This window comes from Montipora foliosa, unplaced genomic scaffold, assembly GCF_036669935.1.
Source record: "Montipora foliosa isolate CH-2021 unplaced genomic scaffold, ASM3666993v2 scaffold_94, whole genome shotgun sequence".
Lineage (NCBI taxonomy): Eukaryota > Metazoa > Cnidaria > Anthozoa > Scleractinia > Acroporidae > Montipora > Montipora foliosa.
The window spans coordinates 39,657-58,707 of NW_027179844.1; the positions used below are offsets into that span (position 1 = coordinate 39,657).

The 19,051-nt window shown below is 50.8% G+C and overlaps 10 non-coding genes across 10 annotated transcripts; 7 read left to right on the plus strand and 3 right to left on the minus strand.

Annotated features, from left to right (window-relative positions):
* The first annotated feature begins 2,665 nt into the window (after window positions 1–2,665).
* LOC137990499 (U2 spliceosomal RNA) lies at window positions 2,666–2,856 on the plus strand. Its single transcript, XR_011121462.1, has one exon. It is a non-coding gene; the product is annotated as a U2 spliceosomal RNA (small nuclear RNA).
* Window positions 2,857–3,050: 194 nt separating this feature from the next.
* Window positions 3,051–3,214, plus strand: LOC137990522 (U1 spliceosomal RNA). Its single transcript, XR_011121482.1, has one exon. It is a non-coding gene; the product is annotated as a U1 spliceosomal RNA (small nuclear RNA).
* Window positions 3,215–4,190: 976 nt separating this feature from the next.
* Window positions 4,191–4,309, minus strand: LOC137990504 (5S ribosomal RNA). Its single transcript, XR_011121466.1, has one exon. It is a non-coding gene; the product is annotated as a 5S ribosomal RNA (ribosomal RNA).
* Window positions 4,310–4,576: 267 nt separating this feature from the next.
* On the plus strand, window positions 4,577–4,768 carry LOC137990540 (U2 spliceosomal RNA). The gene has a single exon (XR_011121499.1). It is a non-coding gene; the product is annotated as a U2 spliceosomal RNA (small nuclear RNA).
* Window positions 4,769–10,792: 6,024 nt separating this feature from the next.
* LOC137990528 (U1 spliceosomal RNA) lies at window positions 10,793–10,956 on the plus strand. Its single transcript, XR_011121488.1, has one exon. It is a non-coding gene; the product is annotated as a U1 spliceosomal RNA (small nuclear RNA).
* A 975-nt stretch (window positions 10,957–11,931) lies between these two features.
* LOC137990505 (5S ribosomal RNA) lies at window positions 11,932–12,050 on the minus strand. Its single transcript, XR_011121467.1, has one exon. It is a non-coding gene; the product is annotated as a 5S ribosomal RNA (ribosomal RNA).
* Window positions 12,051–12,317: 267 nt separating this feature from the next.
* Window positions 12,318–12,508, plus strand: LOC137990551 (U2 spliceosomal RNA). Its single transcript, XR_011121508.1, has one exon. It is a non-coding gene; the product is annotated as a U2 spliceosomal RNA (small nuclear RNA).
* Window positions 12,509–12,702: 194 nt separating this feature from the next.
* On the plus strand, window positions 12,703–12,866 carry LOC137990523 (U1 spliceosomal RNA). The gene has a single exon (XR_011121483.1). It is a non-coding gene; the product is annotated as a U1 spliceosomal RNA (small nuclear RNA).
* A 976-nt stretch (window positions 12,867–13,842) lies between these two features.
* LOC137990506 (5S ribosomal RNA) lies at window positions 13,843–13,961 on the minus strand. The gene has a single exon (XR_011121468.1). It is a non-coding gene; the product is annotated as a 5S ribosomal RNA (ribosomal RNA).
* A 267-nt stretch (window positions 13,962–14,228) lies between these two features.
* Window positions 14,229–14,420, plus strand: LOC137990541 (U2 spliceosomal RNA). The gene has a single exon (XR_011121500.1). It is a non-coding gene; the product is annotated as a U2 spliceosomal RNA (small nuclear RNA).
* The last annotated feature ends 4,631 nt before the right edge of the window (window positions 14,421–19,051 follow it).

A 19,051-nucleotide genomic window follows, 5' to 3' on the forward strand; every position in this document is an offset into this window, starting at 1 on the left:
GTCGAGACCTCCTTGGCCGACTAGCTGGGCATCTTAAGAACCGTGTTGATGCCGGTTTCACCTCCTGTGTTGAGCCGTACCATTCTACCCTGTCTGCCCTTGCTGCCCTAGACCTCGAGGCAGCTCGGGGAGCCCAAGTCCGTGCTCGGGCCAATGGGTTGAGGAAGGTGAAACCTCCTCGGCCTTTTTCTTCCGTCTGGAAAAGAAGCGTGCCGCCGACCGACTTATTTCAGCACTTCGATGCGATGATGGCACAGTGGTCTCGAGTTCAAAGGACCTATGCCAGGCTTTTGCTTCCTTTTATTCTAACTTGTTTAGTGCCGAGCCTACTGACGGGGACGTGGCTCTTTCCCTGCTCGACGCCCTCACCTCCACCTTGTCCGCCGACCAGGCTCAACAGTGTGATGGTCCTCTCCAGTCGGAGGAGTGTTATACTGCTTTATGTGGGATGGCTCGAGGCAAGACCCCGGGCTTGGATGGCCTCCCTATGGAGTTTTATGTCAAATTCTGGCCGGTGCTCGGACAGGACCTCGTGCTCGTCCTGAACTCATGTTATGAGGCTGGCACTCTCAGCCTCTCTCAGCGTCGAGGCATCATTTCTCTCATCTTTAAGACGGGTGACCGGCTGAACCCTCGTAACTGGCGGCCAATTTCCCTCCTTAGTGTGGACTACAAGCTCGCTGCCCGCGTCATCGCTGGGCGTCTCCTGAAGGTTATTCATGCCGTGGTGGCTGAGGATCAAACCTGTGGTGTCCCCGGTCGTTATATTGGTGAGAACGTCGCTTATCTCCGAGACATGGTCCATTACGCCACGCAATCCGGGTCTCCTTGTGCCATCCTCTCGCTCGACCAAGAAAAAGCGTTTGATCGCGTTGATTGGTCCTTTCTGCATGCCACCCTCTGCAGAATGGGTTTCCAAACCTCCTTTCTGCGCTGGATCCGCCTTTTCTATAATGCTGTTCAGAGTGCTGTCATTGTTAACGGTCATGTCTCAAACTTTTTCAGTCTCACACGGGGGGTGCGTCAAGGCTGCCCCCTCGCACCTTTGCTGTATGTTATGGTCGCTGAGGTCTTGGCCGCCAATATTCGAGCAAATCCCGCCATTACTGGACCTTTGCTGCCTGGACTGCCCTCACCGCTCTCTCCAATTTCCCAGTACGCGGATGACACATCGCTCATCTTGTCCTCCGATGCCTCCATTAGGGCTGTTTTTGACACCTACACAAGGTATGAGCTTGGTTCTGGATCCAAGCTCAACCTGACAAAGTCTCGCGGCTTGTGGCTGGGGTCTTGGGCTGGCCGAACTGACCCCCCTGTCCCTCTCGACTGGACATCTTCTAAGCTTAAAATCCTCGGAGTCTTCATTGGCCCGCATGACATTGATGAACTAATTGGCGGCCTCGGATAGAGGCTGTGGAACGCGTCCTCTCCTCCTGGCGTCAGCGCTCCTTGTCTTTTCATGGCAAGGCTTTGGTCATCAATTGCCTGGCCCTCGCCAGGGTTTGGTATGTGGCATCCCTGGTCCACATGCCCCCCTGGGTACTTAAAGAACTTAACTCCCTTGTTTTCTCATTCTTCTGGAAAACCAAGCGGGAGCTCGTTGCACGTGCTGTGGTCGTTCAGCCCACATCGCTGGGAGGTTTCTCGGTGGTGGACATTAAGCTCAAGGTTTGGTCGCTTCTGGGTCAGTGGGTCAAACGGTCTACTTTGTCCTCGTCAAGCTGGTCCTCCTTTGTGTCGTACTGGTTTCAATCGTGTTTTGCTGCCTCCTCTCTTGATGTTTTCTCCCGTCCCGCTGCCTTCGACAGGTCCCTGTTACCGCCATTTTACTCCTCTTTGCTTTTGGCCTGGGAGTCGCTTGGTGGCTCTTTTTCCCCCTCCCGGGGAACTTTGGTTTTCGCATCCTCTGACCCTCACGTTGTCGCCTCCGTGGCTTTTTTTCTCTGCCAAAGTCGGTTACCAGTTTCTTTTATCCTGTTCCTCTGTCACACCGCACTGTGTAGTTAAGTTCTTTCCCTCCTTTGGGGACCTTTACTGGTATGATACGTGGCGCCAGTTCCACTTCTTTGATTTTGACCGCTTTGTTGTTGATTTCTCCTGGAAGGTAGCTCATGGTGTGATTTACACTGCTGAGCGTCTTCTCTCTTTTGGTTTATCTGTCTCCTCCGCTTGTTTTTGTGGTCCTGTCGTCGAGTCACTGTCGCATTTGCTCTTTGTGTGTCCCCTTGCTCAAAGTGTTGTTGGTTGGCTACAGTCCCTCCTTTTTCATTTCTCGCCTATGTGTCCTGTGCTTGAGCGTCGCCATTTACTTTTTGGTTTCAATTCCACTGAGCTTCACGCAGTGCCCAAAGTCTTCAGTTACCTGTTGTGTGCCTGTAAGTTTCACATCTGGCTGGCCCGCAATGACTACCGCTTTCGTTCTGTCAACCTGGGGCCCTCGCCGTCATTGAGGGAGCAAAGGCCCGTGTCAAGTTCCACCTCCCCTTGCTCTTCAAGCGTTTTTCAACCCGGAGACGTCGACGTTATTTTGCCCGCCAGTGGGGGGCGGATGGAGTCATCGCCTCTATGTTTCCAACAAGCTCGTTTTTCGCTTCGGGCCACCTGCTTAATTCACCCTCTGTACCACCTGATTTGCTTAGTTTTATTTCGCCTCTGTCGCCTAATACTGGTGACCAATGCCTCAGGCGTTGGATGAGTCTGTCGACTGGTGACCTTTGGTCTGCCATTCACCGCTGCTCATCGAGCAGCTCATATATTAAACTGATTTTTGGAACTGGGCCGTGGAAAAGAGGCTTGCCTCGTCCCGGCCACGGGTTGCCTCGGTATAGCACTACCTCCGAGCGTGGCCCACTTCCCTCTGGGGAAGAAATAATCAAGTGAAAGCAGAACAAATGACCAAGCAACCAACCTTCACATTCTCTTCTCTTTTCTAGGTAGCATAGCAGCGAGTGGACAGCACGACACGACAGGACGAGGAGCACGTGACCCCCATTACCACATGGTATGCGCAGACAAGTTGCGTTTTGCGGTTCCGGAGAGGTTGAAAAGGCATACTTACCTGACGCGGGAGGCACTGTGATCAGGGAGGCAGTCCTCTCAAGGTGAGGCTCTTTCATTGCACTTCGATTGGGTTGACCCTTGCGATTACCCCAAATGTGGGTAACTCGAGCGTATAATTTCTGGTAGTGGGGACCTGCGTTCGCGCTAGTCCCCGCACCAAACCCCGGTGGCAAAGTTGGCTAATGGGAAGGTTTGTTGGTAACGTTTCAGGCAGGGCAGGGAAGGAGATGCGGTGGCGGTGTAAGGACTAAGGAAGGTGAGTTGTATTTGTGAATTCCACTGCTGAAATTGTAGGTGAATGTTCCGTACTTGGTGCACTGCAAAACTGTGATTTTATTTCTTTCATTCTTGGCCGTAGAGAGAGCGAGAGGACGTGTTTATTTCAGCCGCATCGATTTCCATCGATAGACGAGTGAGACAAGAAAATGCCAGCGGGTCGAGCTCTTATCCTCGTGCATCGTTTCGAAAACGTAAGTGGATGTGTGTTTGTACTGCTCCATCGCGATAGATTTCTTTTGCGTTGTGTTATGTTGCGTTCTGGAGAGCCCGTTTTGCATTGAGTAACTGAGGACCCGCCAGATCAGTTGGCGTTACATTTCTGTGGCCAACACTTTGTGGTTTCTCTATGTTATCAGTTAATTGGATTGTTATCATAAAAAGTAAATCTTTCATGGTCAGGATAGTGTCTTATCGGCCCTTTGAATACGTACTGTCCGTGTTGAGCAGGGAACAGTAAGACTTTGAAGTGCGCTACGTCACGTAAGTCACGTTTTCGCAGGATCAATGTTGTAGTGTTGTAGCCTTCGTTGTATGCATATCATCCGGGCTAGGTTAACTTCCATCTAATGCATAACAGTGCATGCATTTTTTACTTGTCGTATCCTGTTCTTTGCTCACACGAAAAGATACGTTTCATGTCATAAACGTTGGATTGATAAGATCTCGCGCGCACGCGCTCCCTTGGGAATACAAGTTCCACTTTCTCGTGTGAACTATTTTGTTTTTGTTGTATGTCTCATCTTTGACATATCGTTGGCATGTTGTGTTCAAAAAACCTGGTTTGGAATGTTCTTTCATTAAAGGAAACTGAGATTTTTTGAGATAATCAAGTGTACAGAAGGAAAAAGGGAAGCCTACAACACGGGGTATTCCCAGGCGGTCTCCCATCCAAGTACTAACCCCGCCCGACAGGGCTTAACTTCGGTGATCGGACGAGAACCGGTGTTTTCCCTGTGGTATGGTCGTAGACAAGTAATTCGCCGTGAAAATTAACTTTGTTATAAGGGAAAATAAAAACGAGGTCAGAGCAAGCACAATGTGCATTTGTCCTCTTGCCGTCAACGCAAGTGCCATGCAATGCTGGTCCTGCTGCCCACTGTACAAGGGCGATCGTTGTGTGCGCCTCGCTTTCAGGTTGGCTTTGGGCATTCCTTCCTTGGCACGGATTGTAATCGGACCACCATATCTCGTGGCCATGAGACTGGGAGCACCTTGTCCGCTGTGAGCATTTACGGGCATCGCTTCTCGGCCTTTTGGCTAAGATCAAGTGTAGTATCTGTTCTTATCAGCTTAATATCTGATACGCTGCTCATCGAGCAGCTCATATATTAAACTGATTTTTGGAACTGGGCCGTGGAAAAGAGGCTTGCCTCGTCCCGGCCACGGGTTGCCTCGGTATAGCACTACCTCCGAGCGTGGCCCACTTCCCTCTGGGGAAGAAATAATCAAGTGAAAGCAGAACAAATGACCAAGCAACCAACCTTCACATTCTCTTCTCTTTTCTAGGTAGCATAGCAGCGAGTGGACAGCACGACACGACAGGACGAGGAGCACGTGACCCCCATTACCACATGGTATGCGCAGACAAGTTGCGTTTTGCGGTTCCGGAGAGGTTGAAAAGGCATACTTACCTGACGCGGGTTTTTATTATCTGCCAGGTTCGTGCCTTTCCTTGTGGTACGCGTAAGTTCCGTATTGGAATTGGAGTGTGGGGACAAGCGTTTTTGGGATTTGTGGTAAGATTTTTGATTCCTGAGTTTTACTGGTGACCCTCCTGGGGACTTATGCTTGGCGTCCTGCCATAACCCAGGGTAGCCAGTCTTTCTGTTCCCTTCCTGGGAGCTTTGCTTTCCGGGGGGACTGTTTTCTCTTTTTCCCTTTTCATCATGCCTCTTGCGGCCTTTAAGAGGACAGTAGTCCTCGACCTTTCCGATGTTCCAACCTCTGTTCCCAGGGCGGAACTTGTTACAGCCATCAAGGGAAAGTTCACCCCCTTTGTGATTGACAGTATTCAGTTTGTTCCCGTAAAACTGGTTCAGATTACTTTCGCTGACCCAAAATGTAAAAATATTGTTGAAGGTTATGATTTTGTCACTTTAGCTGGTGCTAAGTGCAAAGTCATGTATGCTGGGCCTCGAGCTCAAAATGTTATGTTGTATCACTATCCCTTTGAGGAGAGTGATGATCGCCTCCGGCCCTACTTTTCCTCGTACGGGAAGGTGGAGACGATAAGGCACCAGCATTACCCGGGTGACCCTGCAATCTGCACTGGAGCCCGTATCATCAAAATGGTTCGTTCTGGCCGGATCCCTCGTAATCTGGACATTGCTGGATATAAATGTAAGGTGTGGTATGTGGGTCAGCCGGCCGAATGTGATATCTGTCGTGGGGAACACCTCACCAAAAACTGTGACTTGCGCGGGAAGTGCCGCAGGTGTCGGGAGCCTGGTCACATGGCCAGGGATTGCCCCAACCCCCCCAATGCCTGGGGGAACCCACCATCTTCGCCTGCGACCCCCGCCCATCCGTCCGCTTCACTTGTTGTTGGTGCCACTCCCCCGGAGTCGCTGCCTCCCCTCCTGGATGTCAGTTCTGGTCCTGAGGACCTTCCCACTTCTCCTGCAAGCTCTGACCATGAGGACTCTGGGGACGAGGGGGTAACCCTTCGTCCTCCTGCCCCCACGCAACCTGGTATTTCAAGTTGGGGTTCCCACACCGACCTCAGGGACAATGAGTTATCCCCCCCTGGTACTCCACCCATGGCCTCTCCTGCCACCAGTAATGTTAAGGAGGGTGCGGCCCTCCCTAAAACCGGTAATGGTGGGTCCTCGACGCGCGTGCAGGTGGCTGCCTCCCCCGCCGCTGCGTCTGATGGTTTGGCTGCGCCACAGAGTAATACAATGTTAAACACTAGTAGTAACGTAGTTGGTGTAATGGACAATACTACTATAGTTAATGGAAAAGAAATGGAAATGGATAATAGTAATAATGTAGTTACTGGAAAAGAAATGACAAATAATGCTGTAGTTAATGGAAAAGAAATGGAAATGGATAATAGTAATAATGGAAAAGAAATGGATACGAATGATAATGAACTAGTTAATGAGACTGAATACAGTCAAAGTATATTTAGTGACGATGACCCTTTAACGGGCATCAATGTAACCCCTGTAAATACCCCACAGGTTCTATCTCTGTCTCCCGTAATGGTTAACGAGGTCGAGCTGACTGATTCACCAGTCACTAAGCGTGGACTTTCGGATGTTGAGGCTTCCTCTGATGATCAGGTCAAGTCTAAGAAGAAAGCGAAGAAACCTCTTCCTGGTTCTGCGGTCCCCGGCCGCTCGAAGTCTGGAAAGGGCAGGGAGTCTGGGAGGGCTGTTCATTCTGGCCTTCCCTCCTTGGCTCCCCCTGCCCCGGTTCGGAGCCGTCGCTCCTAGTTGTGCTGTCTCTCTCTTTCTTCTCAGTTATGGCTCTCTCTATCCTCTCCTTAAACACCAATGGTCTCAGGGACTCGTCCAAGCGCGCTGGTGTTCTGCACTGGTTACGTTCCTTTCCTCAGGTCCCTGACATTGTCTGCCTACAAGAGGCCCACTGCTCTTCAGACAGTGAATGTCAGTCTTGGTTTCGTTCATCTGGTTTTAATGCAGTTGCTTCTGTTGGCTCTGCACACTCTTGTGGTTGCATCATTTTATTCCGCCCCACGGTCACCCTTACGAGCTCTTGGTGTGACACCGCTGGGCGTGTTGTTTTTTGCCACTTTACCCATTCTGGGCACCCGTTTCGTATCTGCTGTCTCTACGCCCCCAATCGCAACCCAGCCCGTGACGACTTCCTGGACGACGTCTCGTCTTGGGTTGATCCCACCTATCCGACCTTCCTTGCCGGGGACTTTAACACTGTGTTCGACCGCGCCCTCGATCGTCGGGGCTCCAATGTCTCTGACACTTCCCGCGAAAGTACTGCTACCTTAAAACGTCTTTTTGACTCCTGCTGTTGTCTGGACATTTGGAGGCACCTGCATCCTTCCGATTCTGCCTTCTCTTGGACTCGCTCAGACGGCCTTATGGCCTCCCGTATTGATCTCATTGGTGCCCCGTACTCCTGGTTACCATCAGTCTTGACTTGCGATATTATTCCTTGTCCGTTTTCGGATCACTGTGGTGTGGTGCTTTCTTGTAGTGTCCCAGACATTGCTGCTCCTGGGACAGGTTTCTGGAAGCTCAACATTTCTGTCCTCAATGATGAGGACTATATCCAGCATATCACTAATTTTTGGTCCGTTTGGAGGCAGTCCATGCTGTCCTTCCCGTCACTAGCTAAGTGGTGGGATAAGGGCAAGAGCCAAATCAAAGGCCTCACAATTAAATATTGCGCTGAGCGCTCGAAGAAAACATCGCAGTGTCGAGACCTCCTTGGCCGACTAGCTGGGCATCTTAAGAACCGTGTTGATGCCGGTTTCACCTCCTGTGTTGAGCCGTACCATTCTACCCTGTCTGCCCTTGCTGCCCTAGACCTCGAGGCAGCTCGGGGAGCCCAAGTCCGTGCTCGGGCCAAATGGGTTGAGGAAGGTGAAACCTCCTCGGCCTTTTTCTTCCGTCTGGAAAAGAAGCGTGCCGCCGACCGACTTATTTCAGCACTTCGATGCGATGATGGCACAGTGGTCTCGAGTTCAAAGGACCTATGCCAGGCTTTTGCTTCCTTTTATTCTAACTTGTTTAGTGCCGAGCCTACTGACGGGGACGTGGCTCTTTCCCTGCTCGACGCCCTCACCTCCACCTTGTCCGCCGACCAGGCTCAACAGTGTGATGGTCCTCTCCAGTCGGAGGAGTGTTATACTGCTTTATGTGGGATGGCTCGAGGCAAGACCCCGGGCTTGGATGGCCTCCCTATGGAGTTTTATGTCAAATTCTGGCCGGTGCTCGGACAGGACCTCGTGCTCGTCCTGAACTCATGTTATGAGGCTGGCACTCTCAGCCTCTCTCAGCGTCGAGGCATCATTTCTCTCATCTTTAAGACGGGTGACCGGCTGAACCCTCGTAACTGGCGGCCAATTTCCCTCCTTAGTGTGGACTACAAGCTCGCTGCCCGCGTCATCGCTGGGCGTCTCCTGAAGGTTATTCATGCCGTGGTGGCTGAGGATCAAACCTGTGGTGTCCCCGGTCGTTATATTGGTGAGAACGTCGCTTATCTCCGAGACATGGTCCATTACGCCACGCAATCCGGGTCTCCTTGTGCCATCCTCTCGCTCGACCAAGAAAAAGCGTTTGATCGCGTTGATTGGTCCTTTCTGCATGCCACCCTCTGCAGAATGGGTTTCCAAACCTCCTTTCTGCGCTGGATCCGCCTTTTCTATAATGCTGTTCAGAGTGCTGTCATTGTTAACGGTCATGTCTCAAACTTTTTCAGTCTCACACGGGGGGTGCGTCAAGGCTGCCCCCTCGCACCTTTGCTGTATGTTATGGTCGCTGAGGTCTTGGCCGCCAATATTCGAGCAAATCCCGCCATTACTGGACCTTTGCTGCCTGGACTGCCCTCACCGCTCTCTCCAATTTCCCAGTACGCGGATGACACATCGCTCATCTTGTCCTCCGATGCCTCCATTAGGGCTGTTTTTGACACCTACACAAGGTATGAGCTTGGTTCTGGATCCAAGCTCAACCTGACAAAGTCTCGCGGCTTGTGGCTGGGGTCTTGGGCTGGCCGAACTGACCCCCCTGTCCCTCTCGACTGGACATCTTCTAAGCTTAAAATCCTCGGAGTCTTCATTGGCCCGCATGACATTGATGAACCTAATTGGCGGCCTCGGATAGAGGCTGTGGAACGCGTCCTCTCCTCCTGGCGTCAGCGCTCCTTGTCTTTTCATGGCAAGGCTTTGGTCATCAATTGCCTGGCCCTCGCCAGGGTTTGGTATGTGGCATCCCTGGTCCACATGCCCCCCTGGGTACTTAAAGAACTTAACTCCCTTGTTTTCTCATTCTTCTGGAAAACCAAGCGGGAGCTGGTTGCACGTGCTGTGGTCGTTCAGCCCACATCGCTGGGAGGTTTCTCGGTGGTGGACATTAAGCTCAAGGTTTGGTCGCTTCTGGGTCAGTGGGTCAAACGGTCTACTTTGTCCTCGTCAAGCTGGTCCTCCTTTGTGTCGTACTGGTTTCAATCGTGTTTTGCTGCCTCCTCTCTTGATGTTTTCTCCCGTCCCGCTGCCTTCGACAGGTCCCTGTTACCACCATTTTACTCCTCTTTGCTTTTGGCCTGGGAGTCGCTTGGTGGCTCTTTTTCCCCCTCCCGGGGAACTTTGGTTTTCGCATCCTCTGACCCTCACGTTGTCGCCTCCGTGGCTTTTTTCTCTGCCAAAGTCGGTTACCAGTTTCTTTTATCCTGTTCCTCTGTCACACCGCACTGTGTAGTTAAGTTCTTTCCCTCCTTTGGGGACCTTTACTGGTATGATACGTGGCGCCAGTTCCACTTCTTTGATTTTGACCGCTTTGTTGTTGATTTCTCCTGGAAGGTAGCTCATGGTGTGATTTACACTGCTGAGCGTCTTCTCTCTTTTGGTTTATCTGTCTCCTCCGCTTGTTTTTGTGGTCCTGTCGTCGAGTCACTGTCGCATTTGCTCTTTGTGTGTCCCCTTGCTCAAAGTGTTGTTGGTTGGCTACAGTCCCTCCTTTTTCATTTCTCGCCTATGTGTCCTGTGCTTGAGCGTCGCCATTTACTTTTTGGTTTCAATTCCACTGAGCTTCACGCAGTGCCCAAAGTCTTCAGTTACCTGTTGTGTGCCTGTAAGTTTCACATCTGGCTGGCCCGCAATGACTACCGCTTTCGTTCTGTCCAACCTGGGGCCCTCGCCGTCATTGAGGGAGCAAAGGCCCGTGTCAAGTTCCACCTCCCCTTGCTCTTCAAGCGTTTTTCAACCCGGAGACGTCGACGTTATTTTGCCCGCCAGTGGGGGGCGGATGGAGTCATCGCCTCTATTGTTTCCAACAAGCTCGTTTTTCGCTTCGGGCCACCTGCTTAATTCACCCTCTGTACCACCTGATTTGCTTAGTTTTATTTCGCCTCTGTCGCCTAATACTGGTGAACCAATGCCTCAGGCGTTGGATGAGTCTGTCGACTGGTGACCTTTGGTCTGCCATTCACCAGGGCTATGCCTTTCACATTGTTTATCCATGTGCTTTTTGTTTTTGTCGTTTACGTCGTTTTATGTGTCCGTTTGTTTACCATTGAATTGCCTTTCGGGAGTGTAAGTCGGACGAGGCGTCTCCTAGATGCAGTTCATAGCTGTTTGTGTCTTGTTTAATGTTCGTAGGGGCGAGGTTCGATTCCTCGGTGACGTTTGACGAGCTGGTGCTCCCCCGTTTAAGGTGAACCGTTGTTGTGTGACGGATTAGTCGTTATGTCTGGTGGCCATTGCACTCACCCTACCGGGGGGCCAGCCATTCGCCTTAAACACAAAAAACTTACCTGACGCGGGAGGCACTGTGATCAGGGAGGCAGTCCTCTCAAGGTGAGGCTCTTTCATTGCACTTCGATTGGGTTGACCCTTGCGATTACCCCAAATGTGGGTAACTCGAGCGTATAATTTCTGGTAGTGGGGACCTGCGTTCGCGCTAGTCCCCGCACCAAACCCGGTGGCAAAGTTGGCTAATGGGAAGGTTTGTTGGTAACGTTTCAGGCAGGGCAGGGAAGGAGATGCGGTGGCGGTGTAAGGACTAAGGAAGGTGAGTTGTATTTGTGAATTCCACTGCTGAAATTGTAGGTGAATGTTCCGTACTTGGTGCACTGCAAAACTGTGATTTTATTTCTTTCATTCTTGGCCGTAGAGAGAGCGAGAGGACGTGTTTATTTCAGCCGCATCGATTTCCATCGATAGACGAGTGAGACAAGAAAATGCCAGCGGGTCGAGCTCTTATCCTCGTGCATCGTTTCGAAAACGTAAGTGGATGTGTGTTTGTACTGCTCCATCGCGATAGATTTCTTTTGCGTTGTGTTATGTTGCGTTCTGGAGAGCCCGTTTTGCATTGAGTAACTGAGGACCCGCCAGATCAGTTGGCGTTACATTTCTGTGGCCAACACTTTGTGGTTTCTCTATGTTATCAGTTAATTGGATTGTTATCATAAAAAGTAAATCTTTCATGGTCAGGATAGTGTCTTATCGGCCCTTTGAATACGTACTGTCCGTGTTGAGCAGGGAACAGTAAGACTTTGAAGTGCGCTACGTCACGTAAGTCACGTTTTCGCAGGATCAATGTTGTAGTGTTGTAGCCTTCGTTGTATGCATATCATCCGGGCTAGGTTAACTTCCATCTAATGCATAACAGTGCATGCATTTTTTACTTGTCGTATCCTGTTCTTTGCTCACACGAAAAGATACGTTTCATGTCATAAACGTTGGATTGATAAGATCTCGCGCGCACGCGCTCCCTTGGGAATACAAGTTCCACTTTCTCGTGTGAACTATTTTGTTTTTGTTGTATGTCTCATCTTTGACATATCGTTGGCATGTTGTGTTCAAAAAACCTGGTTTGGAATGTTCTTTCATTAAAGGAAACTGAGATTTTTTGAGATAATCAAGTGTACAGAAGGAAAAAGGGAAGCCTACAACACGGGGTATTCCCAGGCGGTCTCCCATCCAAGTACTAACCCCGCCCGACAGGGCTTAACTTCGGTGATCGGACGAGAACCGGTGTTTTCCCTGTGGTATGGTCGTAGACAAGTAATTCGCCGTGAAAATTAACTTTGTTATAAGGGAAAATAAAAACGAGGTCAGAGCAAGCACAATGTGCATTTGTCCTCTTGCCGTCAACGCAAGTGCCATGCAATGCTGGTCCTGCTGCCCACTGTACAAGGGCGATCGTTGTGTGCGCCTCGCTTTCAGGTTGGCTTTGGGCATTCCTTCCTTGGCACGGATTGTAATCGGACCACCATATCTCGTGGCCATGAGACTGGGAGCACCTTGTCCGCTGTGAGCATTTACGGGCATCGCTTCTCGGCCTTTTGGCTAAGATCAAGTGTAGTATCTGTTCTTATCAGCTTAATATCTGATCGCTGCTCATCGAGCAGCTCATATATTAAACTGATTTTTGGAACTGGGCCGTGGAAAAGAGGCTTGCCTCGTCCCGGCCACGGGTTGCCTCGGTATAGCACTACCTCCGAGCGTGGCCCACTTCCCTCTGGGGAAGAAATAATCAAGTGAAAGCAGAACAAATGACCAAGCAACCAACCTTCACATTCTCTTCTCTTTTCTAGGTAGCATAGCAGCGAGTGGACAGCACGACACGACAGGACGAGGAGCACGTGACCCCCATTACCACATGGTATGCGCAGACAAGTTGCGTTTTGCGGTTCCGGAGAGGTTGAAAAGGCATACTTACCTGACGCGGGAGGCACTGTGATCAGGGAGGCAGTCCTCTCAAGGTGAGGCTCTTTCATTGCACTTCGATTGGGTTGACCCTTGCGATTACCCCAAATGTGGGTAACTCGAGCGTATAATTTCTGGTAGTGGGGACCTGCGTTCGCGCTAGTCCCCGCACCAAACCCCGGTGGCAAAGTTGGCTAATGGGAAGGTTTGTTGGTAACGTTTCAGGCAGGGCAGGGAAGGAGATGCGGTGGCGGTGTAAGGACTAAGGAAGGTGAGTTGTATTTGTGAATTCCACTGCTGAAATTGTAGGTGAATGTTCCGTACTTGGTGCACTGCAAAACTGTGATTTTATTTCTTTCATTCTTGGCCGTAGAGAGAGCGAGAGGACGTGTTTATTTCAGCCGCATCGATTTCCATCGATAGACGAGTGAGACAAGAAAATGCCAGCGGGTCGAGCTCTTATCCTCGTGCATCGTTTCGAAAACGTAAGTGGATGTGTGTTTGTACTGCTCCATCGCGATAGATTTCTTTTGCGTTGTGTTATGTTGCGTTCTGGAGAGCCCGTTTTGCATTGAGTAACTGAGGACCCGCCAGATCAGTTGGCGTTACATTTCTGTGGCCAACACTTTGTGGTTTCTCTATGTTATCAGTTAATTGGATTGTTATCATAAAAAGTAAATCTTTCATGGTCAGGATAGTGTCTTATCGGCCCTTTGAATACGTACTGTCCGTGTTGAGCAGGGAACAGTAAGACTTTGAAGTGCGCTACGTCACGTAAGTCACGTTTTCGCAGGATCAATGTTGTAGTGTTGTAGCCTTCGTTGTATGCATATCATCCGGGCTAGGTTAACTTCCATCTAATGCATAACAGTGCATGCATTTTTTACTTGTCGTATCCTGTTCTTTGCTCACACGAAAAGATACGTTTCATGTCATAAACGTTGGATTGATAAGATCTCGCGCGCACGCGCTCCCTTGGGAATACAAGTTCCACTTTCTCGTGTGAACTATTTTGTTTTTGTTGTATGTCTCATCTTTGACATATCGTTGGCATGTTGTGTTCAAAAAACCTGGTTTGGAATGTTCTTTCATTAAAGGAAACTGAGATTTTTTGAGATAATCAAGTGTACAGAAGGAAAAAGGGAAGCCTACAACACGGGGTATTCCCAGGCGGTCTCCCATCCAAGTACTAACCCCGCCCGACAGGGCTTAACTTCGGTGATCGGACGAGAACCGGTGTTTTCCCTGTGGTATGGTCGTAGACAAGTAATTCGCCGTGAAAATTAACTTTGTTATAAGGGAAAATAAAAACGAGGTCAGAGCAAGCACAATGTGCATTTGTCCTCTTGCCGTCAACGCAAGTGCCATGCAATGCTGGTCCTGCTGCCCACTGTACAAGGGCGATCGTTGTGTGCGCCTCGCTTTCAGGTTGGCTTTGGGCATTCCTTCCTTGGCACGGATTGTAATCGGACCACCATATCTCGTGGCCATGAGACTGGGAGCACCTTGTCCGCTGTGAGCATTTACGGGCATCGCTTCTCGGCCTTTTGGCTAAGATCAAGTGTAGTATCTGTTCTTATCAGCTTAATATCTGATACGCTGCTCATCGAGCAGCTCATATATTAAACTGATTTTTGGAACTGGGCCGTGGAAAAGAGGCTTGCCTCGTCCCGGCCACGGGTTGCCTCGGTATAGCACTACCTCCGAGCGTGGCCCACTTCCCTCTGGGGAAGAAATAATCAAGTGAAAGCAGAACAAATGACCAAGCAACCAACCTTCACATTTCTCTTCTCTTTTCTAGGTAGCATAGCAGCGAGTGGACAGCACGACACGACAGGACGAGGAGCACGTGACCCCCATTACCACATGGTATGCGCAGACAAGTTGCGTTTTTGCGGTTCCGGAGAGGTTGAAAAGGCATACTTACCTGACGCGGGTTTTTATTATCTGCCAGGTTCGTGCCTTTCCTTGTGGTACGCGTAAGTTCCGTATTGGAATTGGAGTGTGGGGACAAGCGTTTTTGGGATTTGTGGTAAGATTTTTGATTCCTGAGTTTTACTGGTGACCCTCCTGGGGACTTATGCTTGGCGTCCTGCCATAACCCAGGGTAGCCAGTCTTTCTGTTCCCTTCCTGGGAGCTTTGCTTTCCGGGGGGACTGTTTTTTCTCTTTTTCCCTTTTCATCATGCCTCTTGCGGCCTTTAAGAGGACAGTAGTCCTCGACCTTTCCGATGTTCCAACCTCTGTTCCCAGGGCGGAACTTGTTACAGCCATCAAGGGAAAGTTCACCCCCTTTGTGATTGACAGTATTCAGTTTGTTCCCGTAAAACTGGTTCAGATTACTTTCGCTGACCCAAAATGTAAAAATATTGTTGAAGGTTATGATTTTGTCACTTTAGCTGGTGCTAAGTGCAAAGTCATGTATGCTGGGCCTCGAGCTCAAAATGTTATGTTGTATCACTATCCCTTTGAGGAGAGTGATGATCGCCTCCGGCCCTACTTTTCCTCGTACGGGAAGGTGGAGACGATAAGGCACCAGCATTACCCGGGTGACCCTGCAATCTGCACTGGAGCCCGTATCATCAAAATGGTTCGTTCTGGCCGGATCCCTCGTAATCTGGACATTGCTGGATATAAATGTAAGGTGTGGTATGTGGGTCAGCCGGCCGAATGTGATATCTGTCGTGGGGAACACCTCACCAAAAACTGTGACTTGCGCGGGAAGTGCCGCAGGTGTCGGGAGCCTGGTCACATGGCCAGGGATTGCCCAACCCCCCCAATGCCTGGGGGAACCCACCATCTTCGCCTGCGACCCCCGCCCATCCGTCCGCTTCACTTGTTGTTGGTGCCACTCCCCCGGAGTCGCTGCCTCCCCTCCTGGATGTCAGTTCTGGTCCTGAGGACCTTCCCACTTCTCCTGCAAGCTCTGACCATGAGGACTCTGGGGACGAGGGGGTAACCCTTCGTCCTCCTGCCCCCACGCAACCTGGTATTTCAAGTTGGGGTTCCCACACCGACCTCAGGGACAATGAGTTATCCCCCCTGGTACTCCACCCATGGCCTCTCCTGCCACCAGTAAATGTTAAGGAGGGTGCGGCCCTCCCTAAAACGGTAATGGTGGGTCCTCGACGCGCGTGCAGGTGGCTGCCTCCCCCGCCGCTGCGTCTGATGGTTTGGCTGCGCCACAGAGTAATACAATGTTAACACTAGTAGTAACGTAGTTGGTGTAATGGACAATACTACTATAGTTAATGGAAAAGAAATGGAAATGGATAATAGTAATAATGTAGTTACTGGAAAAGAAATGACAAATAATGCTGTAGTTAATGGAAAAGAAATGGAAATGGATAATAGTAATAATGGAAAAGAAATGGATACGAATGATAATGAACTAGTTAATGAGACTGAATACAGTCAAAGTATATTTAGTGACGATGACCCTTTAACGGGCATCAATGTAACCCCTGTAAATACCCCACAGGTTCTATCTCTGTCTCCCGTAATGGTTAACGAGGTCGAGCTGACTGATTCACCAGTCACTAAGCGTGGACTTTCGGATGTTGAGGCTTCCTCTGATGATCAGGTCAAGTCTAAGAAGAAAGCGAAGAAACCTCTTCCTGGTTCTGCGGTCCCCGGCCGCTCGAAGTCTGGAAAGGGCAGGGAGTCTGGGAGGGCTGTTCATTCTGGCCTTCCCTCCTTGGCTCCCCCTGCCCCGGTTCGGAGCCGTCGCTCCTAGTTGTGCTGTCTCTCTCTTTCTTCTCAGTTATGGCTCTCTCTATCCTCTCCTTAAACACCAATGGTCTCAGGGACTCGTCCAAGCGCGCTGGTGTTCTGCACTGGTTACGTTCCTTTCCTCAGGTCCCTGACATTGTCTGCCTACAAGAGGGCCCACTGCTCTTCAGACAGTGAATGTCAGTCTGGTTTCGTTCATCTGGTTTTAATGCAGTTGCTTCTGTTGGCTCTGCACACTCTTGTGGTTGCATCATTTTATTCCGCCCCACGGTCACCCTTACGAGCTCTTGGTGTGACACCGCTGGGCGTGTTGTTTTTTGCCACTTTACCCATTCTGGGCACCCGTTTCGTATCTGCTGTCTCTACGCCCCCAATCGCAACCCAGCCCGTGACGACTTCCTGGACGACGTCTCGTCTTGGGTTGATCCCACCTATCCGACCTTCCTTGCCGGGGACTTTAACACTGTGTTCGACCGCGCCCTCGATCGTCGGGGCTCCAATGTCTCTGACACTTCCCGCGAAAGTACTGCTACCTTAAAACGTCTTTTTGACTCCTGCTGTTGTCTGGACATTTGGAGGCACCTGCATCCTTCCGATTCTGCCTTCTCTTGGACTCGCTCAGACGGCCTTATGGCCTCCCGTATTGATCTCATTGGTGCCCCGTACTCCTGTTACCATCAGTCTTGACTTGCGATATTATTCCTTGTCCGTTTTCGGATCACTGTGGTGTGGTGCTTTCTTGTAGTGTCCCAGACATTGCTGCTCCTGGGACAGTTTCTGGAAGCTCAACATTTCTGTCCTCAATGATGAGGACTATATCCAGCATATCACTAATTTTTGGTCCGTTTGGAGGCAGTCCATGCTGTCCTTCCCGTCACTAGCTAAGTGGTGGGATAAGGGCAAGAGCCAAATCAAAGGCCTCACAATTAAATATTGCGCTGAGCGCTCGAAAGAAAACATCGCAGTGTCGAGACCTCCTTGGCCGACTAGCTGGGCATCTTAAGAACCGTGTTGATGCCGGTTTCACCTCCTGTGTTGAGCCGTACCATTCTACCCTGTCTGCCCTTGCTGCCCTAGACCTCGAGGCAGCTCGGGGAGCCCAAGTCCGTGCTCGGGCCAATGGGTTGAGGAAGGTGAAACCTCCTCGGCCTTTTTCTTCCGTCTGGAAAAGAAGCGTGCCGCCGACCGACTTATTTCAGCACTTCGATGCGATGATGGCACAGTGGTCTCGAGTTCAAAGGACCTATGCCAGGCTTTTGCTTCCTTTTATTCTAACTTGTTTAGTGCCGAGCCTACTGACGGGGACGTGGCTCTTTCCCTGCTCGACGCCCTCACCTCCACCTTGTCCGCCGACCAGGCTCAACAGTGTGATGGTCCTCTCCAGTCGGAGGAGTGTTATACTGCTTTATGTGGGATGGCTCGAGGCAAGACCCCGGGCTTGGATGGCCTCCCTATGGAGTTTTATGTCAAATTCTGGCCGGTGCTCGGACAGGACCTCGTGCTCGTCCTGAACTCATGTTATGAGGCTGGCACTCTCAGCCTCTCTCAGCGTCGAGGCATCATTTCTCTCATCTTTAAGACGGGTGACCGGCTGAACCCTCGTAACTGGCGGCCAATTTCCCTCCTTAGTGTGGACTACAAGCTCGCTGCCCGCGTCATCGCTGGGCGTCTCCTGAAGGTTATTCATGCCGTGGTGGCTGAGGATCAAACCTGTGGTGTCCCCGGTCGTTATATTGGTGAGAACGTCGCTTATCTCCGAGACATGGTCCATTACGCCACGCAATCCGGGTCTCCTTGTGCCATCCTCTCGCTCGACCAAGAAAAAGCGTTTGATCGCGTTGATTGGTCCTTTCTGCATGCCACCCTCTGCAGAATGGGTTTCCAAACCTCCTTTCTGCGCTGGATCCGCCTTTTCTATAATGCTGTTCAGAGTGCTGTCATTGTTAACGGTCATGTCTCAAACTTTTTCAGTCTCACACGGGGGGTGCGTCAAGGCTGCCCCCTCGCACCTTTGCTGTATGTTATGGTCGCTGAGGTCTTGGCCGCCAATATTCGAGCAAATCCCGCCATTACTGGACCTTTGCTGCCTGGACTGCCCTCACCGCTCTCTCCAATTTCCCAGTACGCGGATGACACATCGCTCATCTTGTCCTCCGATGCCTCCATTAGGGCTGTTTTTGACACCTACACAAGGTATGAGCTTGGTTCTGGATCCAAGCTCAACCTGACAAAGTCTCGCGGCTTGTGGCTGGGGTCTTGGGCTGGCCGAACTGACCCCCCTGTCCCTCTCGACTGGACATCTTCTAAGCTTAAAATCCTCGGAGTCTTCATTGGCCCGCATGACATTGATGAACTAATTGGCGGCCTCGGATAGAGGCTGTGGAACGCGTCCTCTCCTCCTGGCGTCAGCGCTCCTTGTCTTTTCATGGCAAGGCTTTGGTCATCAATTGCCTGGCCCTCGCCAGGGTTTGGTATGTGGCATCCCTGGTCCACATGCCCCCCTGGGTACTTAAAGAACTTAACTCCCTTGTTTTCTCATTCTTCTGGAAAACCAAGCGGGAGCTCGTTGCACGTGCTGTGGTCGTTCAGCCCACATCGCTGGGAGGTTTCTCGGTGGTGGACA